Genomic DNA, 15,633 nt, shown 5'->3' on the forward strand with positions numbered 1-15,633 from the left:
GCAACACCCAATGCACTGCAAGATGCTAATCAGGTGTACCAACCTTTACCCAATATTGATGTTTATATCTCCAAGTGGACTACACTTTTCCAAGGTCTTTCCCCCTCTCTAGGGCTCTTAGCAAACTTGGGTCAAATCTAGGCTTTAGGGACACTAGTCCTTAGATAGGCCAAATAAGGCAAAATATGCAACTAGGGTTCACAACTCCAAACTTAAGCTAAGATCAGCATCACTAGGCTTATACCACTAAGACCATGCACTTTTAGGGATCTAACACCCCCAAAGGACCAATTTCCCAAAATCAAGCCTAGAAATCCTAGTAGGTCAGTTTTCAATTTTCTTCAAATAACTCCCAAACTTCTCAAACAATGTGACCAACTCATCACCTTTCCAAATACTCTTTACTAGGTTCTTGAAGATTGCAAAATATCTTGGGCTGACCCTTCTCCAACATATCCTAACTCCTACTTGGTTCACAGACCTAATAGGCTTAATTAGGCTGGCTTTCCAAAGCAAGTGTTAGGAAATGGGTTCATAGAACCAACACAACTACATGTAAATATTCATCTCCATGCCACATCACCATTTCACCCTTTACCTGGGTCAGATCAATTAGTTTGGGAGTCTAATCACCACTTCTCCTACAAATCTAGGTTGAACACATAGAGATGTTCAGCCTAGGGCCTGCTAGAAATAATAGCAAACCTTCTCCTCTGGGCTTGAAACTCTACCATATGAAAGAGCATACCCCTAACTTTCTTTCCTCCAAAATGAATCAAGGTTCCACCATTGGGTTGCAAGTTAGAGGCACATGTTTGCCAATAGCTCAAAATTCAGGCTTAAACAGGTAACCCCCACCAAAAATGTAATAACTTACACAAATGAAATGGTAAAACCTTCAAACCAAATGCAAATGAAAGCTACTTCACATATCTTTCCAACCATGTCAATTGGTCACATGTGCCAGTCTGTAGACATCTGTACAACACAAAAACATAGTCAAATTGGCAAAAAATCAAGTTTGTCTATTGCTGCAACTTCTCAAATCTGTACATCCACCACGACACTGATCATGTACAATCATTACATGCTTATATTCATTTTTTCCAATGTTTATAACCATATTTCAAATGGTTATGCCATTGTACAACCATTTTTCAACCATATTGCAAAGTTGTCATCATTTTGCAATTTTGCTTGACAACTTTTGCAAATTTTGACAATTTTTGACAACTAACTTCCTAGACACCTAGGACTTGACCAAATGACCCTTAGGACCATTCAAACCTTCTAAGGATCACAAAAATCCTATCTGCATTTAAAAATCACCAAAATTGCTCATTTTTGACCCATTGGTACAATTTGGCATTCTGGCTTATAATGGCATCTAGAGCCCAATTGACCTTACATTTTGGTCTTATTAAAACATTCTCATTAATGTTCCAAATATAGAACTAGGACCACTATCCATTTTCCTTGGTCCCCTACACCACTACCACTTGCATCAGTGATTCAAGGTGACCCTACACCACTCTTTCTCCCTCTCCCTCTCTCTCTATTCAATCTAATGAACCAATTGGATCTGCTCTACATTTTAATGTCTCAAGTATTGCCTCGTGGTCTGACTCGCAAAATTTCCAAAGAGTCTTATTATGTGGATTTCCACCATATTTTATCAAGTGGACATTTGATGCAACAACAAGGTTTGAATAATGAAGAATCTTCCTCTTTGTTTGCCAATCCTCAAATAAACACAAGTTAGGGTTCTTCATAGAATATCGTCTAAGCCATGTGCCGATTACAACCACCTCATCGATATGGTACTCTAACATTCACCATCTATAACTGAGTGATCCAATTTTTGTTTGGCTTGGACACAATGACAGAAATAATAATTTGTCCCTTCTTTATTTTCTTCAGGTGCAATAACAACAAAAACATGGCCTGAAGTGATAAATGTACAAAATGCGGTCATTAATTCAAAAAATACTTAGGTAAAAGTTATAAAATTACATATTGAAATTAAAAAGATATATATATATATATATATATATATATATATATATATATATATATTACCAGGTTGCACTAGATCAGAGAAGTGGTCAAAGTCAATAGACGAATCCATCTCTACCATTTCCAATGCTTGTGGGGGACGATAGATGTCAATTGGGTCCAAAAATTGTATATCCCATTTGTCCACCCATTTAGTCGACTCACAGTCATCCCAACTTTTCTCTGCACATGATGGACAATAGCATTCCATTTTTGTGTGTGTGGATACTCCATGAACCTACATCAAAGCTTCTAAAAGAGTGCAACTTACTTGATCTTGTTAGTGTGCAACAATCCTCATATGGTGCAATGTTAGTATTATGTATCAACCAAAAAAATCTACAAACCGTAGACTCACCTTTCTTACATGGACCCATTGTAGCATTACACCACTGGACGATGGATTTTGCATTTGTCAATATTGCTCCATCTTTGTACTTTAGTTCTTCACGAGCTAAGGCTCTTTTGATGCATGTGCCTACACCATCATGCTCTCCCTTTTCATGACCAGCCTCTGTGAAATTCCACATATATTGAATTCTACACAACATGTGCACTCTAATAACCAATAGAACATCCGTGCATTTTGAATTGAGATGTGCAATTGTCTGGCCAAATAATGTGCTGACGATATGATATGCCCCTTTTAGCCAAATCTCCATAAAATAGTTGAAAACAACCATGTACAAACTTCGTAGAATGTGATCGATCATTGCTGATGTAAAAATGATACTCCCTCAAAAATTTTCCTGTCATCCTCTATACTTGTAGGTGAAGCATGAATGTTATGTGAACAAATATGGAAACCTATTGAGAAGTATAATACTTTGCTTGCACCTCATTTTGTGATTGTAGTGTGTAGTTCTCTACGAAGTCTACAACTGAAACAATGGTATTTAGTGGAAATGTATCCTTGCACAACTTGAATTGCAAATCTAGCCATTGAACTCTATGTGTATGCCTTGCATACTCGTAAATAATTTTTTCACGATAAATATTCATGAAATCATACATTGGAATCTTTTCAATGACTAAATCATATTTTTTACCCTATTTCCCACCTTTTAGAGCATACGTCACTGTCTTATTTTTTTCGTAATGTACTATTTCATTTCCAATTGCATGTGTACTATCCATATGTTCACAAGTTGATAAAAGTTGCAAAGAACCACAAAATAAGCATGTACCATCCAAGCATGATGTCTTCTAAAATTGTTGGTCATCCCCTATTTCACATAAAATATTGGATATGAATTCCCTTGAAGATCTTGGTGGCTCATTCATGCCACAATCCTGCAAAACAAACTTAGAATGCAAAAACACACATATATGCCTAAAAACATCAAAATGATTAGAAAATTCAATATGTATCCTACAACAACAAGTTGTGCGTGTGTGATTTATGTTCACATAAAAAAGTTTACCCATCTCAAAAAATCTTTCACTTATTCAAATTTGAAGACACATACCAATAAATTTTGCAAAAAATTGTGTTTGAGTTGAGTCCAAAAAATGTTTCGCATGTGGGTTGCGATTTTGGCAACCAATCCTCCTTCTTACAACATCTCTTTGATTAGGGGAAACATGTGTGTTATTTTTTCAAAAATCTTCAATCAATGATTTCAAAGCTTCACTAATTTCTTTATCCTTTCGCAGTAGTCTACCACTAAATGTCCATAACTCATTTTTTGTTGGATCTTCCAATCTCTCATGCCTTAGCATGGCTCTCCTTAGAGTACCTCTACCAATTTTCAATGTTTTGCTTGTCTTTCTTATGATTCGATATTTCTTCATTTGGGTACTTACTATTGTTAATGTAAGTACTCATCTTGTGATATTACTATATTTGGTGCATGATTTAGAACCTACTTTGTCATAAGCACTAATTAGATTCTTTACAATGCTTTTTTCATTTGAATCGTCCATCATTATTAGCCCAAGAATCTTCATGATAGGCCTAAATTTTAAATTTTTTATCATTTCAACAAATAATTGGCATTGACCTATAATATTTAATTCTTCAAAGAATAATCTCCACATACGATTAACTTTTCTTTGACAAGTATGCATGCTAATCTTGTCAAGCATTGATTTCAAAATGTTAGTATCAATATCAATCAAATATTTTGGTCTTCTAAAACGAATTTTAGGTGTTATAAAATCTTTCATTCTCTCAATATTTTGAACATCAACATAAGGTTGATTATTTTGCATACCTCGAACCAAAGATGATGTGCCTTGGCAATAAGATGTGAAAGATGGAATGCCACCTACTTGATATGATGATGTTGTGCCTTCAACATGACATGATGGAGTGTGTACATCATCGGATCTACAAATGATCATCTGTTCAACATGAGAGGATGATATGATTCCAACATTGGAAGATGATGTAGCTTCACAATTCAATTGTCTTCTTGAGTGTAACAGTCTCATTCGTTCTCTTTGTCTTTCAAATTCTTCCTCTTTGTTTCTTTGTATTAGTGGTTCTTGTTCCTCTTCAAAAGTCAATTCTTCATTATTGCTTTGCAATTTTCTTTGTTCATGTAGTAGTTTCATTTGATCTCTTTTAATTTCCAAATCTTTCTCCCTCTCTTCATTTGTTTGAGTTTTTGGTTTCTTCCTTGGCATGATGATGATTTTTATTTGTCAAATTATTCAAACATTTGAATTACTTACAATTTGTAAATTACAAATCATTCAAATACATATAAAAATTCCAATTATTTCAATGAATACACAATATATATTAAAAAATTTGCCAAATTTCTAACCATGTCCAAATAACAATTCATTCAAACATACAAATTTTAATGAATTCACTATATATTAAACAACATGTCAAATTATATTCGAATTTGTTTCTATATAACAACAAAGAATATTTAAAAAGGACTGCACTAACCTTTTCTATAGAAAGAATATTAAAAAAGCCTTCAAATAACATATCCAATGATTGAAATTGGTGTTTGCTAGCTTCAAATAGAATGAAAGAATCTTCAAAAAGCCTTCAAATAGTGTTTGTTAACTTCCAAGAGCTTGAAACCCGTGTTTTTTGTTGGAAAAACATAATACACAACAGACAAAAAGCAAAATATGCATCAGCAGGGACCCAAACTTGCTTTATGACTATTTTTTGGTATTTTCATATAGTGTGTATGCACTATATCGTGTACACACTATAGTGCATATGCACTATGTGAAAAATAATCTCTCCCTATCTTTCCATCCCCCATACCCTACTCTCTCTCCTCTCCCATCCCCTACTCTCTCTCTCTCCTCTCCCATCCCCTACTCTCTCTCTCTCTCTCTCTCTCTCTCTCTCTCTCTCTCCCTCTCCTACTCCCTCTCCCACCGCCTACTCTCTCACTCTCTCTCCCATCCCCTATTCTCTCTCTCTCTCCTCTCCCATCCCCTACTCTCTCTCGCTCTCTCCCCTCTCCCATCCCTTACTCTCTCTCACTCTCTCTCTCTCCCCTCTCCCATCCCCTACTCTCTCTTGCTCTCCCATCGCCTACTCTCTCTCTCATCCCCTACTCTCTCTCACCCTCTCTCCTCTCCCATCCCCTACTCTCTCTCTCACACACTCCCATCCCCCTCTCTCTCCCCCTCTCCCACTTCCTACTCTCTCTCTACTATCCCCTACTCTCTCTCTCCCCTCTCCCCTCTCCCATCCCCTACTCTCTCTCTCCTCTCCCATCCCCTACTCTCTCTCTCACTCTTGCTCTCCCTCTCCCACTGCCTACTCACTCTCTTCCATCCCCTACTCTCTCTCACCCTCTCTCCTCTCCCATCCCCTACTCTCTCTCACACACTCTCGTCCCCCCTCTCTCTCTCCCTCTCCCACTATGTACTCTCTCTCTCCCCTCTCACATCCCCTACTCTCTCTTGCTCTCTCTCCTCTCCCATCCCCTACTCTCTCTCACTTTCTCTCCTCTCCCATCCCCTACTCTCTCTCACTCTCCCTCTCCTACTCCCCCACCGCCTACTCTCTCTCACACTCTCTCTCCCATCCCTTACTCTCTCTCACTCTCTCCTCTCCTATCCCCTAGTCTCTCTTGCTCACTCTCTCCTCTCCTATCCCCTACTCTCTCACACTTTCTCTCCTCTCCCATCCCATACTCTCTCTCCCACTCTCCCTCTCCTGCTCTCTCATCGCCTACTCTATCTCACTCTCTCTCTCCCATCCCTTACTCTCTCTCACTCTCTCCTCTCCCATCCCCTAGTCTCTCTTGCTCACTCTCTCCTCTCCCATCCCCTACTCTCTCTCTTGATCTCTCTCTCTCCTCTCCCATCCCCTAATCTCTCTTGCTCTCCCTCTCCTACTCCCTCTCCCACCGCCTACTATCTCTCTCATCCCCTACTCTCTCTCACCCTCTCTCCTCTCCCATCCCCTACTCTCTCTCTCTCTCTCTTACACACACTCCCATACCCCCCTCTCTCTTCCTCTCCCACCACCTACTCTCTCTCTCCCACCCCCTACTCTCTCTCTCTCTCTCTCTCTCTCACTCACACACTCTCATCCTACTCTCTCTCTCCGACTCCCTCTCCCACCGCCTACTCTCTCTCTCTCCCCCATCCCCTACTCTCACTCTCTCTTTGCCACCCCTTACTCTCTCTCACACTCTCACACTCTCTCCCATCCCCTACTCTCTCTCTTACACACACTCCCATCCCCCCCTCTCTCTCCCCCTCTCCCACTCCCTCTCCCACCACCTACTCTCTCTCTCCCATCTGCTACTCTCTCTCCCCTCTCCCACCCCCTACTCTCTCTCTTTCACACACACACACACACACACTCTCTCTCTCTCTCTCTCTCACATCCCCCCCTCTCTCTCTCCTCTCCTATCCCCTACTCTCTAGATCTCTCACACACACTCCCATCCCCCCCACTCTCTCCCTCTTCCACTCCCTCTCCCACCGCCTACTCTCTCTCTCTCTCTCTCTCTCTCTCTCTGTCTCCCATCCCATACTCTCTCTCTATACCACCCCTAATCTCTCTCACACTCTAACACTCTCTCCCATCCCCTACTCTCTCTCTTACACACACTCTCATCCCCCCTCTCTCTCCCCCTCTCCCACTCCCTCTCCCACTTCCTACTCTCTCTCTCCCATCCCCTACTCTCTCTTTCTCTCTCCCCTCTCTCATCCCCTACTCTCTCTTTCTCACACACACACCCATCCCCCCTTCTCTGTCTCTCTATCCCCTACTCTCTCTCACTTGCTCTCCCTCTCCCACTCCCTCTCCCACCGCCTACTCTCTCTCTCTCTCTCTCATTCTCACTCTCTCCCTCTCTACTCTCTCTCTACCACCCCCTACTCTCTCTCACACTCCCACACTCTCTCCCATCCCCTACTCTCTCTGTCTTACACATATTCCCATCCCCCCTCTCTCTCTCTCCCTCTTACACCACCTACTCTCTCTCTCTCATCCCCTACTCTCTCTATCGGGCTACTCTCTCTCTCTCTCCCTCTCTCCCATCCCCTACTCTCTCTTTCACACACACACACACACACACACACACACACACACACACTCCCATCCCCCCTCACTCTCCTCTCCCATCCCCTACTCTCTCTCTCACTCGCACACTCTCATCCTCCTCTCTCCCTCTCGCTCTCGCTCTCCCACTCCCTCTCCCACTGCCTACTCTCTCTCTCCCATCCCTTACTCTCTCTTTGCCACTCCTACTCTCTCTCACTCTCACACTCTCTCCTATACCCTACTCTCACTCTCTCTCCCATCCCCTACTCTCTTACACACACTCCCATCCCCCCTCTCTCTCTTTCCCTCTCCCACTCCCTCTCCCACCACCTTCTCTCTCTCTCTCTCTCACTCTCTCTCTCATCCCCTTCTCTCTCTCTCCCTCCCCCTCTCTCCCATCCCCTACTCTCTCTCTTTCACACACACACACTCCCATCCCCCCTCTCTCTCTCTCCTCTCCCATCCCCTACTCTCTAGATCTCACACACACACTCCAATCCCCCCTCTCTCTCCCTCTCCCACTCCCTCTCCCACCACCTACTCTCTCTCTCACTCTCTCTCACTCTCCCTCTCTACTCTCTCTCTTCCCATCCCCTACTCTCACTCTCTCTCTCTCTCCCATCCCCTATTCTCTCTTTGTCACCCCTACTCTCTCTCTTACACACACTCCAATACCCCCTCTCTCCCTCCCTCTCCCTCTCCCACTCCCTCTCCCACCACCTACTCTCTCTCTCCCCTCTCCCATCCCCTACTCTCTCTTTCACACACACACATACACACACTCCCATTCCCCCTCTCTCTCCTCTCCCATCCCCTACTCGCTCACACACACACACTCCCATCCTCCTCCTCCTCCTCCTCCTCTCTCTCTCTCTCTCTCTCTCTCTCTCTCTCTCTCTCTCTCTCTCTCTCTCTCCCTTCCTCCCCCATCCCCTACTCTCAATCTCTCTCTCCCATCACATACTCTCTCTGCCACCCCTACTCTCTCCCTCTCCCCTCTCCCATCCCCTACTTTCTCTCTTTTCCACCCCTACTCTCTCATACTCTCACACTCTCTCCCATGCCCTAATCTCTCTCTCTCACACACACACACTCCCATCCTCCTCTCTCTCTCTCTCTCACACACACACACACACACACACTCTCTCTCTCTCCCTTTCCCACTTCCTCTCCCACTGCCTACTCTCTCTCATCCCGTACTCTCTCTCTCACACTTCCTCTCTCTCCCATCTTGTACTCTCTCTTTGCCACCCCTACTCTCGCCCATCCCTTACTCTCGATCTCTCTCTCCCATCCCGCACTCTCTCTCACACTTCCTCTCTCTCCCCTCTCTCATTCCCTACTCTCTCTCTCTCTCTCTCTCTCTCGCACACACACACACCCATCCCCCCTCTCCTCTCTCTCTCACTCTCGCTCTGCCTCTCTCCTTCCCTCTCTATGCACTATTTAATTCTTAATAATGTGTGCACACTAAAGTGCATATGCACTAAAGTGTGCACGCACTATTAAGACTCAAATTTTAAAAAGCTTTGAATAACGTGTGTCCGCTATCATGCATGTGCTATTAAGGCTCAAATTTTAAAAAGCTTTGAATAGCGCGTGTGCGCTATATTGCGCATGCGCTATTTAAAGCTTTGTATTCTACCAAGCCTAAGGCTTGGTTTTGCCTTGGGGATCCAACCCAAAAGTTTGGAGTCTGTAAATTAGTCTGAGACGTGTTTTGCTGCAAACATACAAAAAATGATTGATTTTTGTTGTGTGCTCTCCTTCAAGTTTTCTCGTGGTTGAACATCGATAAAATCAAGTTACATGACATTGTAGGTCTCTGTGTTAGCTATATAACCATATACTTTATTTTTTATTTGAACTATTTCAAGCCTTTCAACTGTAATTTCTTTTGAATGTATGTCCATTTTTTGTCAAAAACCAACATGTACTAATTGGGCTATAGATTTTAGCTCGTTTATCGAATTTCGCAACAACTTAGTTTTTTAGAAACTAGACTCCATTCTACACACTTTGAAAAAAATAAGTTTTGATTTTAGATTAGTTTTCAATCATTTCTAGGGGGAGCACACAGATATTTCACATTTTTGAGATGTGTCTAATTAAAAAATTCATTAAAAAAAAATACACATTATAAAATTACCCAAAAGATCTAGGATAAACTACATAGTGTTAGGTAACATTTGACCAAAGCAACTAAAAAATTTCAAAGAAAAGTTAAAATTTTAGGGGGGGCACACTTTGTACTGTGTTATGTTTTTTTGGAATAAACAGTACCACTTTCTATGGCCCACTTTTTTGAGGGCCTAAAACTAAACCATTTTGAAAAAAAATTAGTAGTTTAGAAACTAGATTCAAAGGACTACTACTTTTATTTTTGTCATAGTTTAAAATTTTGAGCTTAACTATCTTCAAATTCTTGTTGAAGTTCAGAAATTACTGATTTTAGGAAAAAGGTGTCCACTTATACCCCCCTTTTGGCACCACAACTTGGTGCACTTACCCCTTAACAATTATAGCTTTCATTCATTCTTCATTATTTTATGTATTATTTTTGCATGACAAAGTGATAAGGAACGAGTTTAGAAGAAAATTTTTAATTACCTCCCCAACACTTTTTCTACATCATTATTGATTTTAGGGGAATAATTGTTTTGCATGTGTACCCATGAGTTCTTATGTTGCCTCGTTAAATACAACAACCATATTATATGTATGAAACTCTACTTTTAGTTGTAAGTATGTACTCATAAATATAATCTACAAATGGAGCCTCAAACTTTGGATGCTATCACTTTTTTGTTGATTCTTTATGATCCTTGCAAATGTACTCGACATTGCCGGTGCAGTTTTTATTTTCCAAAGGCAGTGATCTCTTATATTTATATGTTGAAAATAATCCAAGAAGAGACATGTCCCTCCATGGGACATGTCTATTTGTTAAATATATAATAATAAGTTTAAATTATTATTTTGAGTGTATGTGTATATGTATATGTATATATATGTATACACACACACACACATACATATACATATACACATATATACATATAAATATATACACACACATATATACATACATACATATATGTATGTATGTATGTATGTATACATGTGTGTGTGTGTCTACAATAGTATTGACTCATGTTTATTCAATTGAAACTACAAAATATTAACACTTCCTCTTAGCTAGGGAGAATAAACACTAGAGAGATACTACACCATTGGTAATATTAGGAATAGAAAGTTTTAAGGATATTTTTTATTATTAGATCTTTGCCATTTTGATATCATGACTATTGACCTTTCAAAATATCAACACATGATATTCACCAAATACTCTAAGATGATATCTTCACCTTCCAATAACTTCTGAAAATAAAAGTGATAATAATTTGGAAGTAGTGAGATATACACAAGGGGCGGGCCCATATGCACATGAAATCAAAAGTTTATATGAAGTCACCACAGATATTGTGATGTGGTATTGTCATGACATCCACCATGAACCATATCAAGAATAAGGTTTTGACCTCAAACTTATCTCTCATAGAGAAGAAAGTATTAAGAGGGATTGCATTTGGAACTTCTTCTTAAAAAAGAAATAGTGACATTTTGACCTCTTTGTCAAGGTTACTTCTAATAAAATGTCAAAACTCCCTCTAAATCTGATGTTAATTTCCATTTTCTTGAAAGAACATAATTGAAGGATCAAGGAAAATAAATCTTATATTTACCTTTTGTACTCCTACAATAGATCCCTTTATATTTAACATACACTTTATTAAATATCATTTAAATGTAAATAATTCAAATAAATACATGTGTATGTTTGTATGTATGTATGTATATAGATATACATATATATATATATATATGTATGTATGTGTATCATTTTCTTATTATCGTCATTTAATAATTTGAACAAAGAGAACTTAATATACCTCCTTTACTTACTTTAATGAGATCTCAGTAGAATCAGTGTATTTATCACCTTAGTACTGCCAAGAGGTGAGTAATTTAACCTTCTTAGAGTATGTGTCTTATTTTTTAATCTTACTCGATAATCGATACTCCATTCTATTATGCTGGTATTTTTTTTCAATTAATGTAGAAAACTTATCTTGACCTGCATTATTATGTGTCGATTATTATTCATTACCTTTGACTAGTCACAATATTCAACTCGGTCACCTTTCCACACATGGATTTGAATTCATATCATGTTAGGATTGATGGGGCGTTGTTCTTCATTTTCTCTGTTCAACACTTGCACGATTACTTTATAATACAAGGGAATTAATGTCTTGTTTGTCGTTGTTTTCTGCCATGACTTAGTTGTTCCAACACCTTTGGTATATAAGGGAATATAATCTATCCTTCTCCATACAAAACCTACATTATGGAATCCACGTAGAATGCAGGTTTGACTTATCTCTGCTATCTTGTAATAAACATGGGCGTATCAAAAAAACTTTCTCGAAGAAAATAGAATATTAACCTTATTCTTCTAAAACCATTATTTTAGCTATTTAGTTTCTTCTATTAATATTGGGTCCAAAGATATGTGTGAAGTGACTAATGTGCATTTCACCTTTCCATTCCCAAAAGGAAGAACAATGGATTATTGCAAGTGCTACATGTACTTATGTTGTGCACTTCATTTTGAGTAAAGTTACATCTTAGTTGGTATAGACATATCTAATAATTTGATGCTCTACCTTAGAACCTTTGTCAAATTGGTTCCCATTGCAAAGCTTGGATCTACATAAATGACAATTATAATCACATAAACAAGTGAATTGCCATTGTTACTTATAATTTCACTGATAGGTGTGACAAAGAATTGGTTTTTTTAAATGAAGAGGTCTTCTTCATATCTAAGAGACATTTTTTATTTTACCTGTAAATATTTCTTTTGAATTCATTTTTTATCTTGTTGTAAAGCTTATTATCAGCCTTTGTGGTCTAGCCAAATAATGTAATTTATAGCTCCAAAATGAATATCTGTGTAAATATATACAATTTCATAGAATTAAGTGACGGGTGTTTTAGTGTGATCACTATCTATAATAGATAAATCAAAGCCTTTTCCTCTTATCTCTTTATGTCATATTGGTGAATTTTTTTGTCCATAGTTACAAACCCTTCCTTCAATCTCGTTTGGAATGGGTCCAAGATTTTGATAGGAGTTGTTGTAATAAACACTTCCTATATGACATGTATTTATGTGAGAGAAAAAAAATCTTTTAGAAGTTTGCCTTGTGGGAGTGTTAATTGCATTTGAACATATGGGTAAATTATATGAATTTATAGCATCTTATTTTATAAGTTTCGGGCCTCATTATGCAAAGAGGAAGAAAGGCTCACCAATGATATCATAATTTGTACATGCAACTTCTAGTTGGAAAATTGTAATCCACCTATATAATTGTACAAAGGGCAATGCTATTATTAATATAGTGTACAAATTGTTCAAAGATAATAATATCATTTATGAAAAATATTGAACTTTGTTACTCATATTATAGACCCCTCTTGAAAAATCTTAGAAATTTAATAGTGATTGTATTTATTTTTTTGAAATGACGTTTTTAGCTTATGCATTTCAACACGCACGTGCGCACGCGCGCACACACACACATCTTAGAAATTTAATAGTGATTGTATTTTTTTTTTGAAATGATATTTTTAACTTATGCATTTCAACACACACACACACACACACACACACACACACATGCACTACTAAAGAACGAGGTACCAAATACTTGGAGATGAAAATACAAGACTAGTTTGATCATGCTAAACCTCATTATATTTGTAGTCAACAAAAAAAACCATAGTTTGGAGAGCTAAAATATTCTTATAAAATTGCATTGGATGAATAGTATTGTGTGATTAAATATGTGAATTATATTATATATTTCTTTTGACTAAGATAACGTAAATAATAAAAGTGAACTTTTAACTATATCATTATGTTATTTCAACATGTGTATACTTTAAAGAGTACATGCAATATTTTCTTTTTTGAGAGTTGTTGCTTATAGTAATTATCTAAAAAGAGTTATCTTCAAGAAAAATAAGCTAGAACAAAAGGCTGGACAAATAATCTAAACAAGGAACTTAAATAGAAAAGTGTAATGTGTTCAATATATAAGTAAGACCATAAAATAATTTAAAATCGTACCTTCATGACTCCACTTAGTATACATGCAATTTTGTGAAGGAAGATATTTAAGCCACATGAAATATTATTTTTAGAAAAGGAGGGAAGACTGAAGGATATAAGATTTAATACCTTTAATTAAAACTCAAATGTGATAGTTAAATCAAAATATATAGAGATTGTCTATTTTATTGGAGTGTTTGAATAACTTATATAAAGAAACAGAGGGACACACTTTTTTTTAATATAATAATGATCATGAAACTGAATGTAAAATTTAGTATACATACAATTAATTTAGTGGATGGTGTTTAAGACATGTGAAATATTATTTTTAAAAGAATGGAGAAGGAGTAAGAGGTATTAGATTGAACAATTTTATATATTTTTGTGGATGTAATAGATTTTAAAAATTAATTTTTATACAAAATTATAAATTAGGCTCCAAACAAGACATGTAAATCACCTTGTAAAATAATATAAGAAATAATTCTTGTAATTACAATGCAACAAATAATTCAGACAATATAGGTATAGTGTATATTAAGTTATAAAATATATATTTAATATAAGAAGTGTTCTCTAGCTCTCCATAATCTTCACCATAACTCAAGTATTGTCAAACATTACAAAAAAATAAGCTAGCTTATAACATGCTTTGTGGAGTTGGGCTATCAAACTTATTTAGAACAAAATCCATTGCTATAACAACTTACAGGCATCATAAATTATGATAGAAATACAAATTACATATCATTCAAAATGTTATCGAATTCACATTCAATACAAGAAGCACACATTCCATAATGTTGATTGTAGCTCAATTCTTATAAGAAACTGCAAAAAGTAGCTAACTTGTCACATGTTGTATAAAATCAATCTACAATTGCTTGCATAAATTGCACCTCAAACTCTTGTAAATGGTATATATCTTGGCCCATTTCCTGTATTAAGTGATATCATAATAAATTATTAAAAGATATTTGCAAAACATTTGATATTTCTCTCACGAATTCAATTCCAATTCATAGATGTGGATGACTCGATAGTGAAGCAATATGTACTATATATAATGGGGTTATGTTTTCTTTAAAAGGATTGCTTGAATGTTAATAATATTTTGAGATGGTTTAAGGTTTGACATAGTCTATAGGAAAGGTATAATTACAAACACTAAAAAATATTAGATTTCACATCCTAAAAAGAATTAAGGATAGTTATTTATTTATAATTTTTTAATAGAAACTTTTGAAAATAAACTAACAAAAAAAATATATTTAAAATTAAATTTTATTTCTCATGTTAGAAAGATTAACAAGCAATAAATATTTCGTAAGAAATCTCCATTTCGTATTGTGCTCAAAATCAGAAAACTTCAAGATCTAGGTAAGTCCTCTAGTTTTAGTTCAATATCATTGTCTTATAGATCCATAATTTCCTACACCTATCTAATTAATTTATGTGTAGGATATTTGTAAGGTTTGAACGCTTAATCATTTACAACTTGTTGTAGGATGAATCAAATCTAGATTATTTTTAAAGAGAACATGAAAAAGATGAAATTATAACATTACCCAAATTTGAATGAAAATTTAAAATAAACAAATGTACTTACTCAACCCTATAAAAAAAAAAGAGATACAAGAACACCTTGGGAGCTTCTCTTAGGAGAATTCATTAGGCTAAGTCAAAGTGCCTTCTCTTATTGATCTTTCTATGTAAAAAAATGCTAGAGAACATGAGAGGTGTGAATTGGTTTGGTGTAAATTATATATATTGCTTAATCATATTTTATAATATATTTCTCATATAATTATATGGTCTTCTAAGTATATAAATTATATATTTAAAGTTTGATTGTATATTTGAACCTATTAAATTAACATTTAAAGAATATAATAACTATAAAAAT

The sequence above is a fragment of the Cupressus sempervirens genome, chromosome 6 (genome assembly GCF_028749045.1).
Source record: "Cupressus sempervirens isolate cs-2001-9-10 chromosome 6, ASM2874904v1, whole genome shotgun sequence".
Classification (NCBI taxonomy): Eukaryota; Viridiplantae; Streptophyta; class Pinopsida; order Cupressales; family Cupressaceae; genus Cupressus; species Cupressus sempervirens.